We start from the raw sequence: 23,708 nt of genomic DNA, 5'->3' as shown, positions 1-23,708 counted from the left end.
CAGCCATTTTTAGCCACTAAAGAACCTTGCTTTTCAATAGCTCTCTCTGTCTCTTCTCCTTTCGCCCCACCTTTAGTGGCAGCCTGGACCCGTATTTGGACCCATGTTTTTCAGGAACTCAAGCACAGGCCCAACCGTATTTATTATCGAACATTCTCCTCGTACAAGAGCGAAAACATGGGCCTTTGATTCCTTTTGCCCCCTCTGAAACACCAGAACTGTTCAACAGCATCCTGAATCGGATTCGAAGTTCCGTGGAAGCTCAAAATAAAAGGTGGGGGGGGAGATTATATCGGATCGTGTCCTTATTTTCTGACGAGAGGCGACCGGCAGGTTTACTTACATACAGAGGCAGCGCTAATGCGAAACTGAAGGCAAGAGTGATCACCGCACGGGGTCTTACACGGGTGGTTTTCCTCTGGAAGCCCGATCTTCCACCAGCACCCCTTCAAGTGTCCAGGTGACACTCTTGGAGTTATCGTTCTCTGCACCCCAGGTCCACTCCATTAGGAAATCCCGCCGGGTTTCTTTCCCTAATCTCTCCAGAACCTGACTTCATCTCCCGCCTCCGCCGCTAACACCTAGCTGATGTCATCTCTTGCCTGGATCCCTGCACCCGGACTTCCTGCTTCTCCTTGCCTCCCCCCACGCCCCCGATAGAAGCTAGAATGGCCTTTGCCATCTGAGTCAGAATGTCTCCCCTCAGCCCCAAACCCTCCGACAACTTTCCATTGCAGAATAAATCTGTATTTCTTAGCCGTGTTGACGACTCCCCACCCCCATCCCCACCACATGACCTGTGTTTCTGAATCTTGCTAACTCTACTCCTTCTTACTCGCTCTGCTGTATCCACACTGGCCCCTTGCTACTTTGTGGACAGTCCAAAGCGCTCTTGCCTCAGAGCCTTTGCCCTTGCTATTCCCTCTGCCTGGAATACTTTTCCCTTCACTTATCACTTCCTCCTGCACAAATGTCACCTTAAAAAAAAATTTTTTTTTAATGTATTCATTTTTTTTTTTTTGAGAGAGAGAGACCGAGAGAGGCAGCATACAAGTCGGGGAGGGGCAGAGAGAGAGGGAGACACAGAATCGGAAGCTTGAACCCACGAGCCGTGAGATCATGACCTGAGCTGAAGTCGGATGCTTAACCGACGGAGGCACCAGGTGCCCCTGCACAGATGTCACCTTAGAGAGGCACCCTGTAGAAGAGTAACATTCGCATATGCTATACTCTGCTTTAATTTTGCCCATGGCACTCATCCCTGCAGGACCTAAGCTTATTTATTTGTTGCCTGTTTCCTCCCACTAGGAATATAAGCGCCACCAGGGCAAGAATGTCTGTTTATTTTCGCTATATGAGTAAATTACAGCGCTGGGATTGAGAACGATGTCGCCGCAGTCCAACTACCTCGGCCTGAATCTCAGTTGAATCAGCTGGTGGACTTTGGTAAGTTAATATTTAGCTGTTTTTGTGCCTCCGTAGCCCCTCTGTAAAATGGGGGGGGGGAGCAAATCAACGATCACGCCTGCATCATGGGATTGTTGTCGTAAAAGAGGCGATACGGGAGAAGTGTTGAGAGCAGCGACGAGTGGAGAGCAAATGTTCAATAAACGAAGCTTAGCGCTAGCCATTGTGGATGATAATGTACACAGTTGCGTATCAATCACCTTGTGAAGCAGTAGTAGGACTGGAGAGGTACGTACGTTAAGTAGTTTTTAAGAAGTTGAACAAGTGGAGGCACCTGGGTGGCTCGGTGGGCTAGGCATCCCACTTTGGCTCAAGTCATGCTCTCACAGTTTGTGGGTTCGAGCCCCGTGTCGGGCTCTGTGCTGACAGCTCGGAGCCTGGAGCCTGCTTGCGATTCTGCATCTCTGTCCCTCTCTGCCCCTCCCCTGCTTGTACTCTGTCTCTCTCTGTCTCTTAAAAACAAACATTAAAGAGTTGAACAAGTGAATAGCAGTAAAGGAAAAGGGAGAAGGTTGGATTCAAAACCAGCCCCCGGGACTCCACTGCACCATGAAGGGGGCTGTATCTGTGGCTTTCAAAGATGTCATTATTGCCAACAAGTCAAGGTTAACATGGGGCTGGAACCTGAAGAATGTGATTTACCATTTCCCAAACTCTGTTCCAGGGAACACCAGCCCAAGAACAGGCTCCCAGGAAAACATGGTCAAATAAGGTTTGAGAACACTAAACACTATATCCCTCCTTAGATATTATCAGCAAAGGTCATCATATTAGAGGCTCTGTGAAGTCCTCCTGTAAAGGGTCCCGTTTAACTGTCTCACGTGTTCTCTTTAAGAATGTATTTAACTATAGGGGCGCCTGGGTGGCCCAGTCGGTTGGGCATCCAACTTCAGCTCAGGTCATGATCTCATAATCTGTGAGTTCGAGCCCCACGTCGGGCTCTGTGCTGCCAGCTCAGAGCCTGGAGCCTGCTTCGGATTCTGTGTCTCCCTCTCTCTGCCCCTCCCCTGCTCATGCTCTGTCTCAAAAATAAATAAAAACGTTAAAAAAAATTTTTTTAAAGAATATATTTAACTATAGAACTCTTTGTGTATGTTATGTCTACCAACAATCTGCAGAGATTATTTCGAAAAACACCAATGTAACAAAATCGACCCAAACCAGGTGTTGGCTGCTGGTGGGAGGTGAGTCAGACCAGTGGGGGCTGATATCTTGAGGAGGGAAAGATCTGCCCAATTGGGGCAGCCAACTGGAAACCAACCCAACAGCAGGAGGCCATGGGAACGTGCGTTCATGAAAGAGTCTAGAATATTATGGTGGTAGGAAAATGGAGGCCCAGACAAGCAGCAGCAACACAACAGACAGCACCGAGGAGTGACCAGAGGTGGTGCCTGGGTTTTCTGACACCCCGTAGAGCTCAGCAACCTCGAAATCTGGCAGAGGGCCATATGCTAATGTTCAAGGAGGGAATGAGAATGCCAGGGGCTAGTTGGTAAAGGAATCTCAAATTTAAGTGTGAGGTTCAGGGATGGAACCGTGAAAACAAGCAGTGAATTCATCTCTAGGGACCAGAAATGCCCCTGCAGAATTTGGCAAAGAGGCAAAATTGATCCAGACAAGGATAAAAAGTGGGCTTGGAATTTCCAGAAGCTTCGCGTCAAGGAGCAAAGTGATAGTCTAGCGATGCCATGTAGAGAAGAAGACTAAATGTGACCCCTTAAATCCTGCATGATTTAGAATTCATGGTCACAGACCTGAGCTGAGCCCACAGGTGAGAGCCAAGAGCTGTGACTGTGGGAAAAAGACGTACAAGGATCAAGGCGCCAAGGTGGTCATTACAGAGTGGAAAGTCAACACATCCGTGAGGCATATTCATATAGCAGGTGGCTAAGGGTCCACGGGTATGCCTCCTTTTTGCATCCTATGCCTCGGATCCCCAGCTGAGTGCTGTCTGCACTATAGCAGATTGCATCTCTGAGCTAGCTGGCATCCCACGATGCACTTTGCAGCCCCAAGGTTGGATTTACAGCCTGTGGCACCCAGCAGGGTAATCACCCTCCTGTTTGGGCTGTTCTGCACCATTTCCTAGGGACAGACTCCCCTCCCAGAGCGGTTGAGGTACTTTGGCACTCTAAGAATGCAACTCTATAGACTTGGTTGATGTCCAAGTTAAGTTTTTAAGCAAGAGAACTTGGCGTTAAATTACCCCGAGTGACTGTCATCACTCTGAAGCCAGCAAAAGTTACTCTGCTCAATAAAGTTTTGAGAAATATGTTGAACCTTGGGCAAATTTATGATTCTCTTTTCTCAACTCATGGTTAAGACTATTAAGCCAAAGAATTTTTCCCTCTGTCTCTGCTGGAACTAGATAAAGCTGTTGCCCTACCATTATACTCCAAAATATCCAGTTAGGAAATGTGGCCGGCATTTCTTTAAAAATTTGTATTAGATAAAGCAGAATGCAATTAACACGGAATAAGGCAGACATTTAGCAAATTGCTGTGAGAACAGGGAGGGGAAAGAATGATTCTGTTTAGAATGATAATCAAGGAAGCATTCATGGAAGAGACACCGTTGAGTTAGGCTTTGAAAGGTAAAGAAAAGAATAATGCATTGCTGATTTACTTGCTGGCCTCCAGAGGGTTTCAATCTGGGGAACCTATCTCAGGGGGATCTCAGAGAGAGTTAAAAAAGAGTCGCTTTGCTTTTAGCTCTAATATTCTGGCCCCAAGTTAATGACCACTTAGGTAAGAATGAGAGCCATTACCGGGTTCTACTCCTGAAACCAATACTACATTGTATGTTAACTAACTTGAATTTAAATAAATAAGTTAAAAAAAAAAAGAAAGAAAGCAGTTCTTTCATTTCTCTTAGCTTTGAGCTTCCTTGGGGGAGGGCCATAACAAGCATTTTGTTTTGTTTTCCTTTGTAATGTGGAGGAAGACTGAAAAGCCAGAGGGTCAACTCTAAAGCCTCTGTGTGCAAATGTTGATGGGGATTGACATCATTAAGCCCGTGGAAGGGAGAGGTTGCAGATTAGTGCAGTTGCAGAGGAAGAATCAATTGACCTGGAGAAGAATGTGGCAAAAGACCCTTGCGTGCCTCGGGAATGGGGGTCCTCTTGGATGCAACAAGCCAGAGGTCGCAAGACCTTGCATGAATGTGGTTTGGTGGCACCTTGAAAGCCCGGATGGAGAAGATAAAGGCCGGTGAAACTGACTAGGAAACACAAAGACCATAGACAGTGAAAGCACATTAACTCTCAGGGGCATCAGATACCAGAATACTCTAAAGACCAGACTCCTCCCCCATTTTTTTAGACCCAACAGAATAGGGAAGAAATCTTCCATTGTTACTTGATGTTGAATTCCATGTGGAGTCTGGCGTGTGAGGGCTGTAAACCAGATTCTAATCCGATTTATAAAAATGAAGAAATATTACAGTTTTCCACATTGAGTATCATGGGAAAATTCATGACTGTCATATTTCAAAATCTGCAATGGTACATTAGAATTCCGTATCTAATTTCCAAGCTATTCTGCTGAAAGCATCTTCAATTTTTATATGCATCTTGGAGTCATTAACAGCTATGTCTTTGGAATCAGAAAGTAGTTTGAATAATAACTGTGCCTCTAACATGATTTATAAACAAAAGTCACAATATTTTTGAGCTTCAGGTGCCTCCTGTGGAAATGGGGATACCTACCCAACAGGGTTATCATGTTAATTGGATAATCCATTTCTGAAAAAAGAGCTTAATTTCTTAGCCGGCACTTAGAATGCCTTCAACAAGCGGTAGCTTCTGTGATTATTTTTGTGCTGCTGGGGTTGGGACCAGGAGTCTGGTCACCTAGGCTCTATCAACACTGGGACAGGAGCTTGGGCAAATCACCTGCATGTCAGTGTCCCCCATCTTTCCACCTGAGACGCTTGGGAATGACAAATGACCTCACGCCATGCTCAGGAGGGAAAGGGTAATCTTCCTTCCCTGGTGGGATTTATTCCTATTTCTGGAGGGAATGTGAGTTCAGGATAAGCTGTGGTCTAGGTAGCTCTTTTGCAAGAGGTAGGAGAGAATCTCTACTTCTCAAATGTCTTTTTTTTTTAATGTTTATTTTTGAGAGAAAGAGAGAGAGAGAGAGTTTCACAAGTAGGGGAGGGAAAAAGAGAAGGGACAGAGGATCTGAAGCAGGCTCCGTGCTGACAGCAGAGACCCCGATGAGGGGCTTGAATTCACAAACCATGAGATCATGATCCGAGCTGAAGTCGGATGCTTAATTGACTGCCTGCCACCCACGCGCCCCTAATTCTCATTTGCTAACGTGCACACAAATCTCCCGGTGTTTTAGAGATTTTATCTTTTTAAGTACTCTCTCCACCCACTGTGGGCCTTAAACCCACGACCCCAAGATCGAGAGTCACATGCTCTACCAACTGAACCAGGCAGGCACCCCTAAATCTTCTGGTGATTTAAAATGCAGTTTATTAATAGAAAGTTTGAAGTATTGTAAGGCCAACGAATCAGGAGATGACTGCCATCAAAAGAATGGTTTATTACTCACAGTTCCCCCGAGAAGGAGGTAGTACACCATGCTGTGGGGGACATACCCAAGGTCAGTCACTGGTCAGAGAGAGAAGGGAGAGCTGTGGCTAGTTTTAGGTGTTTCCTCAGAAAGGAAGGGGTGAACCAGGGTAAAAAGGCTTACACTTAGTTAGGTAATTTCAGTGGTCTCTGGGGCAAAGGGGCCATCCCTAGTTGTCTGGTACCTTCTCCCCTAGTGCAGTGATTAGAACAGTGGCCTGGAGAATGAGAGCCCCGTAAAGAAGGTGGTTGCGGTGCGGGCTCTGGACTGGTTGGTTTGTAACTGAAAAGCAAGCTTGGGGGCGAGTTGCCCATTCACTTTGGGAATTGGCTAGCCCTGGGAGGGGCCCACCAGGCTCGGCAAGCCCCCAGATGTCAGAGCATCAGAACTACAGAAAATAAAAGACACCATTAATACACCAGGGAATCTTATTAAAACACAGAATTCTGAGCCTCACGACTGAGATTCTGACTTGCTTGGCCTGAAGATGAAGCTTATTTGTTTGCATTTTTTTTTAAAACGTTTATTTATTTTTGAGACAGAGAGAGACAGAGCGTGAGCGGTGGAGGGGCTGAGAGAGAGGGAGACACAGAGTCTGAAGCAGACTCCAGGCTCTGAGCTGTCAGCACAGAGCCTGATACGGGGCTTGAACCCACCAACTGCGAGATCATGACCTGAGCTGAAGTGGGACACCCAACTGCCTGAGCCACCCAGGCGCCCCTCATTTGTTTGCATTTCTGATCAGCCCCCAAGTGACCCTACATGCGGCTGGTTTGTGGATTATACTCTGAAGGAAGATGAGCGAACGGCATTGTTAGCACCCCAGAAAACATACTCTGAGTAGAGGCGATCTGTTCTCCAACAGCTCCCATCCCGGATGAGGATAGCAGAGGGAAATAGATCCTCACGCTGCCCCTGCTGTGCACAGAACTGGGTGAAAGGGTCTGGTTACTAGAGGTCTTCGTTTCAGCTCTTCAAATGTAGAGATGTTAAGGTCAAATTAAACATGGTTGGTGGTCTCAGTATAATTCAAAACGATTGAGCCTGCCCCCCAAAGGCACTTAGGCACTTAGCGGGAAGGAGAATTCCATTAGTTAATTGACCACCAACCATTCGGAGAACTTCCCCTATGCGAAGGAGTGGACCAGGTGCTGGGGAGATTTTATTTTCAGTTTTACTCAAACATAACACAAAACCTAAGTGTACAGTTTAATGAGTCTTGAAAAGGCAAGGCATGTAACCACAACCCAGATCAAGGAATAGAACATTCACCAGGGCCACAGAAGGCTCCCTGATCCCCAGCCCTGCCAGTTACTGGGCCCCCAACAATCCTGACTTCTATCACCAGAGATTGGTTTTGCCTGGTTTTGAACTTTATGTGAATTAAGTCGTAGAGTGTATATCCTTGTGTCTTTTGTGTCTGGCATCTTCCACTCCACACTGTGAGGTCTGTGTGGTGCTTTGCACAGTCATGGTTCATTCTCCCTGCTGTGTAGTTTTCCATTGTGTGAATAAACCACACTTCTTCCAACCTACTGGTGGTGACATTTGCAGGGGGGGGGGGTTCTATTTCGAGGCACAGTTATGAGTATTCTTTTTTTTTAATTTATTTTAATTTTTAATAAATTAACTTATTTTTTAAGTTTATTTACTTATTTTGAGAGAGAGAGAGAGTGTGAGACTGGGGGAGAGGCAGAGAGAGAGAAACCCCTACAGGCTCTGCACTGTCATGAACCCTGAGATCATGACCTGAGCTGAAACCAAGAGTCAGATGCTCAACGGACTGAGCCACCCAAGTGTCCCAAATTAATTTATTATTTAAGTTTTAGAGAGTGGGGGAAGGAGCAGAGTAAGAGAGAGAGAATCTTTAAGCAGGTTCCACGCTCAGCACAGAGCCCGAGGTAGGACACAATTCCAAGATGCTGGGATTATGACCTGAGTCGAAATCAAGTCAGACCCTCAACCGACTGAGCCACCCAGGGTCCCCAGTGTTACAAGCATAAAAAAAATTTTTTTTTAACACTTATTTATTTTTGAGAGACAGAGTGAGACAGAGCATGAGCGGGGGAGGCGCAGAGAGAGAGGGAGAACATAGAATCTGAAGGAGGCTCCAGGCTCCAAGCTGTCAGCACAGAGCCTGATGCGGGGCTCGAACCCACAGACCATGAGATCATGACCTGAAGTGAAGTCTGACGCCTAACCGACTGAGCCACCCAGGCACCCCTGTTATGAGCATTCTTATTCATGTCCCATAGGGATTGTTGGGTATATACCTAGGAGCAGATTCTGTGCATCACGAGAATTTGTATTTAGCCCAAACGACTTCCAAAGCGATCACGCCAGCTTGCACGTGCATCAGCAATGAATGAGTCGCTCCACACGCTTGTCAACATGTACTCTCAACAGCCCTTGTCATTTTAACGATTCTGGTGGCTGTGTTGTGGTATCATGTCTTGAGTTTTTAATGTGTACAGGTGGAGAATGTTGGCAAGGAGAATACAGTGAACGGGAGTGTGGAGGTGAGGAACCTCTAGCCATACTAGGGCAGCTAACCTGGGGGAAACGTTTCCATGGATGAGAAATGTCTTTCAGCAGGAGCTGCAGTGGGACAGGCCATCAGTGCTCTCCTCTGGGTATGTTTGAAGCAATGCTTGAAGCAAGAGGCCAAAAATGGGAGAATTAAGTAGAACGTGAGTGTTGAATTAGGCGTCCGGAAACTGCAAACAGAGAATCCACATATTTATAAGAAATAAAATTACCGAGCTTTCGCTATGTGTTAGAAGCTGTGTTACCTGGACACTGTCGATATAAAAGTAAATAATGTTCAGAAGAGATGAGTAAGGTTGGGGCACCTGGATGGCTCGGTCAGTTAACGTCTGACTCTTGATTTCGGCTCAGGTCACGATCTCCCGGTTCCTGAGATCAAGCCCTGCGTGGGGCTCTGTGCTGATCGTGCGGACGGAGCCTGCTTGGGATTTTCTGTCTCCCTCTCTCCTTGACCCTACCCCACTTGCACTCTCTCTCTTAAAATAAATAAAGAAACATTAAAAAAAAAAAAAAGAAGAAGAAATGAGTAAGACAGATAATAAAGCATTGCGACAAATTCTCCAATAGAGCTTCCTACAGCCTGGAAGCAGGAAGAAGGTATCCCTCGGTTGGCCTGGTAGGGCCGGGAGTACTTCCCTAGGAGGTGACATTGGATCCGAGTGTTGGCAAATTAGTGGTGGTTCATTAAGAAGGTGATGAACAGGGGCGCCTGGGTGGCGCAGTCGGTTAAGCATCCGACTTCAGCCAGGTCACGATCTCACGGTCCGGGAGTTCGAGCCCCGCGTCGGGCTCTGGGCTGATGGCTCAGAGCCTGGAGCCTGTTTCCGATTCTGTGTCTCCCTCTCTCTCTGCCCCTCCCCCGTTCATGCTCTGTCTCTCTCCGTCCCAAAAATAAATAAACGTTGAAAAAAAAAATTAAAAAAAAAAAAAAAAAGAAGGTGATGAACAGAGAAGCATGAGCCATGGTTCGAAGAGGTGGAAGGTTATGGGGATGTGGTTGGAGAAAAGTCCAGTAGGTTTGCACAGATGTGCGGGAGTGGGTGAGAGCAGACTGGGAGCAGCCTTGTAAATACTGCCGAGCGTGAACGAGATGTGGGCAAGGAGAAGCCGCCGAAGTCCTTCAAAGGGGGCCGCCGAGATCCCTTGGAAGGATACGGCGATAGCACGGGCCTTGTGATCTAAGGTAGGCGGCGGAGGAGATGAAAAGAAAGCGACAGAAGTGACTTCAAAGAAAATACGGCTCAGGTCTCCTCTGGCAGGGCAAAAAAATCCTCATTTCTTGGGACCCGGAAAAGTACTTAAGGTGATGATGTTGTTCTGCTGGGAGGGGCCCAGTCCGAAGGTAATTTTTCAAAAGCAGCTGCTCTAAGTGTTGGTTAAATGGTGTCAGGGGATTATTCGCTGGACACAGGTGCCATGTTCAATGTTACTCATCTATCCATAAAGGCAGACTCCGAGTGCCGGCTGGATGCTGGATGGCAGCCGGGCACCCCTGAGACAGGAATCCTGTTAGCAGATGCGTCTCCCTGCTTTCGTCTGGGGCTCCGCTGCCGACTTCAAAGAGGAGCCTCAAGTCCTCGGCTTCCGCTTTGCCTCTCGATCATTTCAGCCATGGCTCCTGCCCGGGTGACCCAAATACACCCTTCCCATGGTTCCTACACACATTCCCCCCTGCGTTTTGTTTTGTTTTTTAATATACGTTTTTAATGTTTATTTACTTATTTTTGAGAGAGAGAGAGAGAGAGCATGAGTGGGGAAGGGGCAGAGAGAGAAGGGGACAGAGAATCCCAAGCAGGCTCCGTCCTGTCTGCACAGAGCCCAATGCGGAGCTCGAACTCACAAACCGGGAGGTGATGACGGAGTCATAACCAAGAGTCGGAGGCTTAACCGACTGAGCCACCCAGGTGCCCCTTACCCTGCGTTTTTAACACAGGAAAGGAATTTTTAAGCACTTAATCAATTTTTGATTAAATAATAAAGGCAGTTAGGTACATTTTATAAAAGGTATATAGGAGGAGGTGGTCGTGACAAATGAATTTCTCTTACCTTCCTTTCTCCAGTCACCTGCTTTCTCTTCCGGGTGCAAACACTATTACCCACTTTCTTTTTTTGTTTTTTTTTTTGTTTTTTAATTTTTTTAAGTTTATTTATTTTTGCAGAGAGGGAGAGAGAGCGAGCATGAGTGGGGGAGGGGCAGAGAGAGATGGAGACACAGAATCTGAAACAGGCTCCAGGCTCTGAGCTGTCAGCACAGAGCCCGACGCGGGGCTCGAACTCACGGACCGTGAGATCACGACCTGAGCCGAAGTCGGACGCTCAACGGACTGAGCCACCCAGCCGCTCTCTTTTTTTGTTTGTTTTAATATAATTTGTTGTCAAATTGGTTTCCATCCAACACCCAGTGCTCATCCCAACAGGTGCCCTCCTCAATGCGCATCATGCACTTTCCCCTCTCCCCCACCCCCCATCTTTCTTGTGAATCATTTCAAAGATGTTCTACGCAATTACAAACATAGGCCTATGTTTTTTATTTGTTTGTTTTGTTACACTTATTTATTTATTCTTTTTTTTTTTTTTTTTAAAGCATAAAGGATAGCACATCATACACCTTGCTCTCTACCTTTTTTACACCCTGGGTATAGTTCCCCATTATTCCTTTTTGGGAAGGCTGCATGGTATTCCATTCATTTATTTGATCAGGCCTTTTGGCTGATAAGAGACTTTTGGCTACGATAAACACTGTCCCAGTGAAGCAGTGAATATCTTCATTTCTTGTGAAGACCTATTTACAGGATAAATTCCTAGAAATAGAACCGCCAGGCCACCAGGCAGGAATATGGAACATTTTGAGAGATTTTACCAAATTATACTTTATAGGACCTGTTCCAATTTTTACTCCTAAGGAAAGTCTGTTTTGTTTTGTTTTTTTCCCCACATGTTCCCTGACCATACAGCATATTATAAAATTTTGGCTTTTGTCAATTTTAAGTATAAAACTTTCAATAGAAAAACGTATTTGGATTTTTACTTTTCATACATCTTCTTGAGGCTGAGCATCTTTACATCGTTTTGAGTCATTTGAAATTCTTTTTACGAAATGAACCCTGATCTTATATCTTGACCGTTTTCCCATAGGATTGTTTATCTTTTTCTTACTGATTGGCAAGAGCTCCCTATATATTAAGAAAATTATTCCTTTGTGCATAAGATGCAAACCTTTTCCCCAGTTTTCTGAGTTTGTGCTTTATTTCTGCAATAACATTAATTTTTTTTAACGTTTATTTATTTTTGAGACAGAGAGACAGAACATGAACAGGGGAGGGTCAGAGCGAGAGAGGGAGACACAGAATCTGAAACAGGCTCCAGGCTCTGAGCTGTCAGCCCAGAGCCCGACGCGGGGCTTGAACTCACGAACCGCGAGATCATGACCTGAGCCGAAGTCGGACGCTTAACCGACTGAGCCACCCAGGCGCCCCGATTTTTTTTTTCTATGTAGTAGAATTTCTTGTATTTCTGTTTAGTTTGGGGTCACACTTAGGATTTCCAACTGTGAGGTTATTTTAAGTTACCATGATCTCTTTTGGTATGTTTAGTGTCATCTTTATTTTATTTGTTAAAAAGTAATCTCTACACCCAACGTAGGACTCAAACTCACAGCTCTGAGATCAAGTATTGCACACTCCACCAACAGCGTTGGCCAGGCGTCCCTGGTGTCACTTTTAATTTTTTTAAGTAGGCTCAACACCCAGTACAGAGCCCAACGTGGGGCTTGAACTCACAACCCTGAGATCAAGACCTGAGCTGAGATCAAGAGGGGGATGTTTACCAACTGAGCCACCCAGGCAGCCCCTGGTGTCATTTTTTAAAATGTGTATTTTGAAATAATTTTGGACTTACAGAAGAGTGGTTAAGATAGTCTTCACCTGGGGCACCTGGGTAGCTCAGTCAGGTAAGCATTAACTCTTGAATTCAGCTCAGGTCATGATCCCAGAGTTGTGGGATCGAGTCCTGCGTTGGGCTCTGCACTGAGTGTAGAGCCTGCTTGAGATTCTCTCTCTCTCTCTCTCTCTCTCTCTCTCTCTCTCTCTCTCTCTCTCTGTTTCTCTCTGCCTCACCCCTCCTCAGTGCTCTCTCTCTCTCTCTCTCTCTCTCTAATATATATAGAGTATATTATAATATAGAGTATATATATAATATATATAATATATATATTTAATTTACATAAATATATAATATAAATATAAATATATTATATATAATATAAATAAAATATAAATATAAGGTTAAATATAAAAAATAAATATAAATAAATATATAAATATTAGTAGGTATGCACACTATATTTATTTATCTGAACATATTTTTATAAGTGTATACACTCATGTGCTTTTTGCTTTTAAAATACATATTAGGGGCACCTGGGTGGCTCAGTTCAGTTAAGCATCTGACTCTTGATTTCAGCTCAGGTCGTGATCCCAGGGTTGTGGGATCAAGCCCTGTGTTGGGGGCACAGAGCCTGGAATCTGCTTAAACTTCTCTCTCTCCCTCTCCCTCTCTCTCCCTTCTTTCCCACTTGCGTGCACTCTCTCCAAAATACAATATAATACAAGACAAGACAAGACAAGACAGATCCATCATGTCCTTGTCCCCCTTTGTCATCATGTCCTTCTCGACTTCTTCCATCCCTAAGCATCCACCAATCTGCTCTCACTAAAGATTCATTTACATTTGCTAGAATTTTATAGGAATAAAATCATAAAATATGTATTCCTTTTTTATCTGGCTTCTTTCACTCAGCAAAATTAATTTGGGATTCATCCTTGGTTTCGTATATTTCATTAATCCGTTCCTTTTTGTTGCAGGGTAGTTAGTACTCCTTTGAACGAACTCACTTTGTTGATTCATAGCAAATAAATATCCATAATCTGTCCTGATAGATATTTGGATTGTTGCCAGCTTGGGGCTATCACAAGTAGTGACTGTGACCACTCATGCACTACCTTTTGGGGGTGGATATATGCTTTCATTTTTCTTGGACAAAGTGGAATGGCTGGATCAGAAGGGAGGTGTACCCTGACCTTTTTAAGAAATTGACAAGCTCTCACAAAGTGGTTCCGCCATTTTACATTCATATTAGCAATGCAGAATAGTTCTGGTTTCTCTGTATTGTTGCCAACACATGGTATGGTCAATCTTTTTCAATTGTAGCCATTCTAACTGGTATGCAGTGGTATTTTATTGTGTGTAATTTGCATTTCCCTGATGACTAATGATGTAGATGTTTATTCTACAAGTTCTTTTGTCGTCTCTTCTAGCAACATGAATGCTTGAATCTTATGTTTGCTCGTTTTTTTTAAATTGTTTCCTTCGTATTGAATTTTAAGATTTTTAGGTGTATTTTGAATATATTTAACGTCGGTTGTATATTAAAAGTCTGTTATCAGATACATGATTTTTAAATATTTTCTCCCAGTCCGTGGCTTGTCTTTCATACTCTTTAAAAAAATTTTTTTTCCTTAATGTGTATTTATTTTTTAGAAAGAGAGATCACAAGCAGGGAAGGGGCAGAGAGAGGGAGGGAGACACAGAATCTGAAGCAGGCTCCAGGCTGTGAGCTGTCAGCATAGAGCCTGATGCGGGGCTCAAACCCACAAAGTGAGAGATCATGACCTGAGCTGAAGTTGGACCTCAACTGACTGAGCCACCCAGATGACCCCTGTCTTTTGTTTTCTTAACAGATCCTTTGAAAAGTAAGCTTTTAAGTTCTGCTGAAGCCTAGTTTATCAATTTCTTCTTTTGTGACTCATGCTTTTGGTATTGTATGGAAGAAATCTTTGCCTAACGAAAAGTCACAAAAGTTTTCTCCTATATTTCCTTCTGGATGGCTTATAGTTTTAGGTTTTACATTTATATCTATGCGCTCATTTTTGAGTTAAAGTTAATGTTTCTTAATGGTGCAAGGTATGGACTGAAGTTTATGTATTTTTGCTTGTGGATATCCAACTGTTCCAGGACCATTTGCTGAAAAGTCTATTTATTGACTGAATTGTCTTTGCACCTTTGCCCTAAATCAATTGTTCGTATATGTGTGGGTCTACTTCTAGATTCTCTATTCATTAAATTGGCCCAGTTACTTATCTTCGCATAAATGCCACATTGTCTTCGTTATTGTAATTTTATAATAATTCTTGAAATCAGGTAGTGTTATTCCTTCAGCTTTGTTCTTTTTTATTTCCTCCCCAAATCTCATTGCCTGTTCTAGGTCTTTTATATTTCCATATGAATTTTAAAATCAGTTTGTCAATTTCTACAAAAGCATCCAGGACTCTTATCAGGATTTCATTGAATCTTTAGATCATTTGGAGGAGAGTTTGCATCTTAACAGTACTGATTCCTCAATCAATAAACATACATATCTCTCTCCTCATTATGTCTCTTTTTTGTTCTCTGAGGAAAGTTTTGTAGATTTCACAAAACTTTCACATCTTTGTCAGATTTGTCCTTAAGTATTTCATATTGCTGATGCTATTGTAAATTATACTCTTGGTTAAATTTCTATTTCTGATTGTATGTTGCTAGTATATAGAAATGCAGTTGATTTGGGGCCACCTGGGTGTTGATGTCCACACCCTGCAAAAGTCGGTTGAGCATCCGACTTCAGCCCAGGTCATGATCTCACAGTTAGTGGGTTTGAGCCCCGCATCGGGCTCTGTGCTGACAGTTCAGAGCCTGGAGCCTGCTTCGGATTCTGTGTCTCATTCTCTCTCTGCCCCTCCCTCCCCACCTTGTGCTCTGTCTCTGTCTCTCAAAAATAAATAAAAATGTAAAAAAAAAAAAAGAAAAGAAATGCAATTGATTTTCCCTGTTGATCTTATATCTGAAATCTTGCTAAATCACTTACTAGTTCCAGCAGATTTTTTTATGTTCCCTTTAATTATCTATGTAGAAGATTGTGTCATCTGGAAAAAGTGACAGGTTTATGTCTTTGTTTCTAAACTGAATGCCTTTAATTTCTTGTCCTTCCCTTACTGCACTGGTTAGAATGTCCAGTAAGGACAATGCTGCAAAGAAATGGTGAGAATGGGTATCATTGTATTGTTCTTGATTTCAAAGGGATAATCATTTAGTTTTTAACCATTATATATATGCTAACTCTAGGGTTTTTTTTTTTATTTTAATATCTCTTATTAGGTAGAGAAACTTCCCTTCTATATCTAGTTTGTTGAGAGTTTTTTTTTAATGTTGATTTTTGAGAGAGAGAGAGAGAAAGTGGGGGAGGGGCAGAGAGAGAGGGAGACAGAGGATCTGAAGTAGGCTCCACTCTGACAGCAGAGAGCCTATTGTGGGGCTCGAACTCAGAACCATGAGATCGTGACCTGAGCCGAAGTCGGACATTTAACCAGTTGAGCCACCCCAACATCCAGAGGTTGTTTTCTTTTCTTCTTTTTTTTTTTTAAATCACAAGTGGATCTTGCCGTATGATTTTTCTGTCTATTGAGATTATTTGTTTAGTTTATTAATATTGCAAGCGACAATGAAGCAAAAGACCCATCAACGTAAAGTTCTACACCCTGCAAAAATGTCGTCAAGAAATCATGGTGAAATCAAAATGTTTTCAGGCATACACAAGCTGTGATCCTTGGTACCAGCTTTGCATTGCACAAAAAAAAAAAAATGAAAGGAAATCCTCAGGCAGAAGAGAAACGTGACCGGATGGCAACACGGATCTACGCAAAGGAATGAAGAAGGCAGGAGTTGACAACTACGTTGGTAAATGTATAAGGTATTTTCGTACTATTTGAATCTGTTTACAAAATAATTATTGAAACAAGGGTAATGTAGTATGATGTTTGTACAATATATAAAAGCAAAATGTCTGAAAACAACAGCACAAAGGCTGGAGAGAAGAAATTGGAGTATACTATTAGTGGGTTCTCGTACCATACATGAAATGGTGTGATACCACTTGAAGCTAGTTTGTGGGGAATTAAAATAGGTCTAACATAAATCTTAGAGCAACCACTAAAATAAAACAGCAAAGAGTTATAACCAAGAAGCCGGCAAAGTTGTTAAATGTTGACAGGGATATCAATATTTATCTCGATAAATATCATTATTTTTTAGAGTTTTTTTTTTAATGTTTATTTCTTTTTGAGAGAGCGAGAGAGACAGAGCTTGAGAGGGGAAGGGCCAGAGAGAGAGGAACACAGAATCCAAAGCAGGCTCCAGGCTCCGAGCTGTCAGCACAGAGCCCGACGCGGGGCTTGAACTCACGGACCACGAGATCATGACCTGAGCCGAAGTCGGACGCTCAACTGACTGAGCCACCCAGGCGCCCCGATAAATATCAGCATTTATTGATATCAATGTTGATATTGATAAAGATATTCAACCTTCTCAGAACAATGCAGAAAAAAAAAAGGGAAAAAGAAGAAAAGAAAATATGGGCAAAGAGAAAACGAACAGCAAGATGACAGATTCAAACCTGACAATATCAGTCATCCGTAAGCCGTAAATAGTCCTGTGCAAGCACCAGGCACTGTTGCTTCTAATCCTTTCAGATGTTTCTTTCCCCAGCTTGAAGTAGTTTCTACACAGGCTTTCACTGATTAGTGCTCCCTTCAATGCTAGATGAGACTTTTCTGCAGATCTCTGCAGTTCTCTCTTTTTGCAGTTCCCTTTCCGACTCTACCGTATCTTGGGAACTCTAGCCATCTTGATTTTCCTAAATTCTCAGCTCTGCTCTTCAACTGCTGGGCTCCACCAGGATTCCCTCTCCCAGTGCTTTGTCCTGGAAACCTCTCAAGGCGTTGAGACAACCATAGGGCTCCCCTCATTAGCGTTCTGTCTTTCAGGAACCATTGATCCTCATTGCTTGGTATCCACTGTCTTGAAAACTGGTGTTTCATGTACTTTATTGGTTTTTGTTTGTTTCAGTCAAGAGCGTAAATACAGTCTCTATTACTACACCTTGGTCAGAAGGAGAAATCAGTTTATCCCTTTTTATTGCCAAGGATATTCCATTGCACAAATGTACCAGTTTGTTTATTCATTCACTTATTGAAGGGCTAGGTTGTTTCCAGTTTGGGGCAACTTGAATAAAGCTTCTATAAACATTTGTAGGAACACAAATTTTCAATTAAGTTGGGTAAATACCCAGGAGTGATATTACTCAGTTGCTTGTTAAGGGCATACTCAATTTTATAAGAAACTGTTGAGTTTTTTCCCAAACTGGCTGTGCTACTTGGCGTTCCCACCAAGAATCTATGAGTGTTCCAGTTGCTCTACATTCTTGCCAGCACTTGGTGCTGTAAGTTGTTTGTTTATTGATTTATTGCTAGTCATTCTAATACATGGAGAGTGGTATCTCATTGTGGTTTTAATTTGCATTTCCCTAATGACTAATGATGTTGAACATCTTTTTATATGCTTATTTGCTGTCTGTGTCTTCTTTGGTGAGAAGTTTATTGAGAACTTTCACCCATTTAAAAAAACATTGGATTGTCTGTTTTCTTGTTGAGTGTTGAGTGTTCTTTATATATTATGGATACAAATCCTTTATCAGATGTTACTTGCAAATATTTTCTCCCAAGGATAGTCTTGTCTTATGTTTCATTTTTAAATCTCCCTTTTTAGAGGGATGTGATTTGTCAAAAACACCTGAGTAGTATAATTTTATTAATGTTCCAAAGCTATTTATTGACTAATGTAAACCAAGGATTTTAACTACAGTAATTTTTACCCGCAGACATTTAAAGTCATTTATATCTGAGTAAATTTTGAGAGTGAATAAAGTACAGTAACAAGGTCAGGGCATTTGTGTTCTCTTTCTAACTTGGCCACTGCTGACGTGATCCTGAAGATCTTGATTTCTCCAAGCTCAATTTCCTCAGCAGGAAATGTTCAACTTTGAATACAGGCTTTTCAAAGTTACCAACACAGAACACAATAACATTCTCGGTTGACCTTCCTGGAAATTATAGTTTTATCTTGATTTTTTTTTTCACTTCCCTCATGACATTTGTGAAGTGATATTTCTATGTGTTTTTTTCTATTTATGTGATTCAAATAATTTGAAAACTAGAAAATGCACGTGCAAATAAAGAGGGGGAAGAGTGAAAGAGGAAGAGCTTTTACATTTTATCAAGATAAAACATGAGCACTTCACTTATTTTTAAAAATTCCACTTGGGGCGCCTGGGTGGCGCAGTCGGTTGAGCGTCCGACTTCAGCCAGGTCACGATCTCGCGGTCCGTGAGTTCGAGCCCCGCGTCAGGCTCTGGGCTGATGGCTCGGAGCCTGGAGCCTGTTTCCGATTCTGTGTCTCCCTCTCTCTCTGCCCCTCCCCCGTTCATGCTCTGTCTCTCTCTGTCCCAAAAATAAATAAACGTTTAAAAAATAAAAAAATAAAAAATAAAAAAATAAAAATTCCACTTAAGCAAGATATGTGACTTGATAGGCATAGATAGTACATTACTTCAGAAATAGCACATATATTATTTAAGGGCACTGGAGTTACACTTACCAGCGATTAAACTGATCATTTTATTCAGTTGTGGTATAGCGTCCAAATATGTTTTGAAGGGGGCGCCTGGGTGGCTCAGTTGGTTAAGTGTCCAATTTCAACTCAGGTCATGATCTCATGGTCTGTGGGTTCGAGCCCCATGTCAGGCTGTGTGCTGACAGCTCAGAGCCTGGAGCCTGCTTTGGATTCTGTGTCTCCCTCTCTCTCTCTGCCCCTCCACCACTCATGCTATTTCTGTCTCAAAAATAAATAAACATTAAAAAAAATATTTCAAAGAAAATATGTTTTGAGGGAACATTCTATCCTACTGTCTTTTCTTCCATCATTTTATTATGAAATTTTTCCAACGAATAAATAAAGTTGCAAGAATTGTACGGTGAATACCCATAAACCTACTATATAGATCCTACAATGAATATTTTACTACATTTCCTTTATCACGTACCTATCCTTCCTGCCACTCATCTATCAATCCACTTTATTTTCTGATGTGTTCTGAAGCCTGTGGAGTATTTATTAGGAAGAAATCTTTTGGTTATTTGATGAGATCATGAATGGACCAGATCATATCCTGGTGCATTAAAAAAAAAAAAAAAAATCATCCAGCTAAATATTACTAAAGTTCCCAAAGCTGGGAAATTCTCCCAAGAAACAAACAAAAAGATTCCTGGCCAGAACCCCTGGATATTTTGAGTTTAAATCTGGGGTAAGCCTAACATAAGAATCCCCCACACCCTTTCTTCCCCTTAGCTCCACAATCGTCTAAATTGTCCACTAAGGTGTTTGTCCAGACACAGCTTGAGAAAGTCCATTAGAAACAGCATTTGTGGGCAAGGGCCATGATGTATCTCCATTATAACAGTCTGAGGAAGAGGGAGTCAGAGAGAAGATATTCCAGAAGTGAATTCAGCGAGGGAACGTATGCTCAGACAGGGCTGAGGTCAGATGGGGCTCTGACACAGCCTTTGCAAACCTAGTTGACTGAAAGAATCATTTGAGAGAACTAAAATAAAGAACAAAACAAGAGCTTAGTTCCTAACAAAGATTGATGTGTTTTTTATAATTTTCAAAAAACATTTTAATTTAGTTTTGAGAGACAGAGAGAGACAACACGAGCAGGGGAGAGAGGCAGAGAGAGAGGGAGACACAGAATCCAAAGCAGGCTCTGGGCTCGGAGCTGTCAGCACAGAGCCCGATGCGGGGCTCGAACCCACAGACCGTGAGATCATGACCTGAGCCGAAGTCGGACACTCAACCAACTGAGCCACGCGAGCGCCCGACAAAGAGATTGATTTAGAAGCTCGGGGTGAGGATCTGCATCTGTTTGTTTGTTTTTTTTAACCAGTGATACACATATTCTGGATGCTACTGGTCTATGACCAGTTATTTAGGAATTTCCCCGGAGTTGAAGAAGTACAAAAGAACTTGCTGAGACATGATAGCTCTTAGTACAAGCGAAGTGATATTCATGTGCCAGAGTCCTCAGCTTGGTTCTGTTGCTGGAACTTAACACGCATCGGGTTAACTGGTAGAACGGGCCTCCAGAAGTTGATTGCCCTAAAGGCCCATATAAGACAAGCTTGGTCACATACCAAACCCATGCACAGTGGAAGGGAGGGGGGGATCTGAGTTCCAGATAGTGTTTGGCTCTCAGTCGTGCATCCTGACCCCGGCTACCAGCCTGGGAAACAGCCAGGAAAGGGGGCTGTGGGCAAAACACGGAAACATTTGGCTAATAGCTCTACGATATTGAAGCCCAAGCAGCATTTCTTTGTTGTTCATAAGACAGAGTGAGATACAAAAGGAGGTGGGATTTTATAGGGAAGACTCCATGCTTGGAGAAGTCCAGAGGACAGCAGTCTTTGGTCCTGTGCATCAGTTGTGGTACACAGTGGGAGATTGTATTTCCAGGGCAAGGTTCAGGGGGACCTTGAGGCCCTGATGCCTAGGGCATCACTGGAGCCAAAGCTTCAGAGGAAAAAAAAAAATGGAAGCCATCATCCAGGCGCTAGGCCATTCTTAACATGATCCTCCTGGGGGCACCTGGGTGGCTCAGGCAGTTGAGCGTCTGACCACGGCCCAGGTCATGATCTCGCGGTTCGTGAGTTCGAGCCCCGCGTTGGGCTCTGTGCCGACAGCTCGGAGCCTGGACCCTGCTTTGGATTCTGTGTCTCTTTCTCTCTCTGCCCCTCTCCTGTTTGTGCTTTGTCTCTCTCTGTCTCTCAAAAATAAATAAATGTAAAAAGAAAATTAAAAAGAAACACTATTCTCCTGGAACATCCGGAAATAATTGATAGTTGGGGGGGATTTGTAAGAGATGAACAGCTTCAGTTACTGGCAAAGTTTGGGCAAGAGTCAGCAAAATATGACATATGTAGGTGTTGAATTTAAATTCCATTGGCTTGTTGGGTGAAATTAAGAACTTGTAACGAAGGCCAAAAGAAATCAAGTCCCCAAGAAATTAATGAGGCAGCATATTAAGAGAAGGACAGAACAGATGCTTCGTAAACTCGTGTCTGCCCTAATAGATATTGCCTGGCTTATCTTCTTCTAATTAAAAGTTACTGTATTAACTGTAACTTAATAAGAAATTGTTATTTCGGCTGCAGGCGTAACCTGCGATGTCCTGTGCTTCTAACTCTCCTCTTGCTTTGATCTTGCTTTACTCGTTCCGTTTCTGTAGCGTTTCCTGGACTCTTCTCCCCTGATGCCTTAAAAAAAATGCATTTTCTTATTTGTCTCCGCCCCACGAAAGAAAAGTGGAATTTCAGGGTTGAATGCACGTGGGTGTCGGTCCTTCCAACTCGCCCCATGTTGACAATCCACTCCTAGGCGGCTTCTCGTCTCATCGGGGCCAGAAGGGCTGATACAGAGAATGACATTCTTTCCAGCAAAGGCCCTCGCCCCTCACTCTGAGAAGACACACAGTGGATCGATTCTGAAAAGCATCTGATGGGCTTTGATTCTCCTCCAGGAGTGAGGAACATTTGGAATATCGAAGAGCAAGCTAAGTCTGAGACTCGAGGCACCGAGACGCTTGCATTTGGAACTTGGTAAAATCAGGATCGGGTGGCTCGGACGTGTGGCTCAGGGCACGGGACGCACAGGTGGTTGCGAACAGGGTTTGTATCCGTGTCATATTTTAGCCCAACAGGTGATCTCTCTGGAGAAGCTGTGCAGTCATGATAAAGAGGGGGTGAGGTAAACACCATCTACGGATACATTTGAGGCTCAAATGAGAGCTTAATGCAGGGAGAGTTCTTGCAACATCAGAATGTAAATAATTTACTTTACTCATTCGTTCAGCAGGGAGAGGGGAGGGAAGATTAATGGGCAGTTTAAAAGAAAGTCCAGTTAAAACCTTGGCGGCCCTAAAGCCATAGAAGCAAGAGCCAGTTTAATCTAAACAAAAGAGGCGGCTCCCCCATTTGGGCAGGGCTGGGAGACCACACAGTGGCTGAGCATCGCCCATCAGCAGGGTCCCGCTCTTTATAGACCATTTGTTTCCATTTGTAGTGAAAAAGGAGATACTCTTGTAGAGGTTAAGTCAGCCAGTTATTTGTTATAAACTTGCAGAAAGGAATGGGTTTGAAACAAGTCTTAAGTGTTTCAGTGACAAACATTTAACGTCGCCTCCGAGATTTATGGCACTTCTGTTCACCCTTTGAAAGCTTTTAGTCCAGTGGCAAAGGTGACTGGGGGCTTGTCCAGCAGAAAGGAGGTTTTTTCTGTTGGTGTCTTATCATTTGAGCGCTGGCCGGAGAACATTCCAGAGTTTCACTAATGAGCGGTCGCCCTTTCTGCTCACACCGTCGTCTGCCTTGCAAGTATGATTGTCTTTGGAGAGCAATGCAAACATTGAAGGGCTCTGGCATCTGGAAGCCCACACCTCCCCAGCTGTGATGCAGGGAGGAGGGAGGAGGACAGGCAGAGCTGACCCCAGGCCACCCCTGCAGCCACAGGACCACAGAGCAAGGAGGCCCATGTGGCACATACCTGCTGTTGGCCACTGCTATGCTGTCGGGAGCACCTGCGGTCGTTGGGATCCCAGCCCTAGAATAATCCATAGGGTGAAGCCTCATCATGCAGTGGCCAGGGCCTCACTCCCTTTTTTGAATCTCAATTTTGGTGAAAACAGCCCCCACTGGCTCGATGGCAGTCAGATTAGGCTTCCTGAAGGCACGTGCTGGCTGCTTCCAACAGGTTACCGCTTCCCGATTTGCCATATTGAGAGTTTCTCTGCTGCTGTTGGCCATTGTGGAGCCATAGCTATCTGCTACCACCTGGCCTTGGCGGGAGGGGGGGGGGCGGGGTACGGGGAGAGCCATGGGCTGTCCCTCCTAATTCTACAAGGACAGGATTGTACGTCTGATCAAAGCTCATTAGGACTTACAGTGACTCCATGATGCAGCCTGGGCCGGTTCTGAGGGGTCTTCACGGAGCTCTATCCTTCCTGGGTCCCAGCTTGCTCTGTGTTATAAGAAAAACAGTCAGCATTTATTGGGTGCTTATAAGGCACCAAGCACTATTCTAAGCCTTTGGTGGGTACTATCGCATCGATCGTCACAACTGCCCGATGAGATCTGT

The 23,708-nt window shown here is 43.7% G+C and overlaps 1 protein-coding gene across 9 annotated transcripts in view; it reads left to right on the top strand.

Annotated features, from left to right (window-relative positions):
• Window positions 1-23,708, top strand: part of LOC123381925 — a 234,598-nt gene that overhangs the window by 145,512 nt on the left and 65,378 nt on the right. For 6 of the 9 annotated variants that reach the window (XR_006589527.1, XR_006589524.1, XR_006589523.1 and 3 more), the window contains exon 6: window positions 1,309-1,446. The gene's annotated coding sequence lies outside the window, so the exon portion shown is untranslated. Of the gene's footprint in view, window positions 1-1,308; window positions 1,627-8,948; window positions 9,008-16,216; window positions 16,798-23,708 lie in introns of those variants that run through there. The other 3 variants (XR_006589525.1, XR_006589528.1, XM_045044615.1) reach the window with 3 other exon arrangements.

Source organism: Felis catus, chromosome E1 (genome assembly GCF_018350175.1).
Source record: "Felis catus isolate Fca126 chromosome E1, F.catus_Fca126_mat1.0, whole genome shotgun sequence".
Taxonomy (NCBI): Eukaryota; Metazoa; Chordata; class Mammalia; order Carnivora; family Felidae; genus Felis; species Felis catus.
This window is presented reverse-complemented; position numbering and strand designations above follow the sequence as displayed.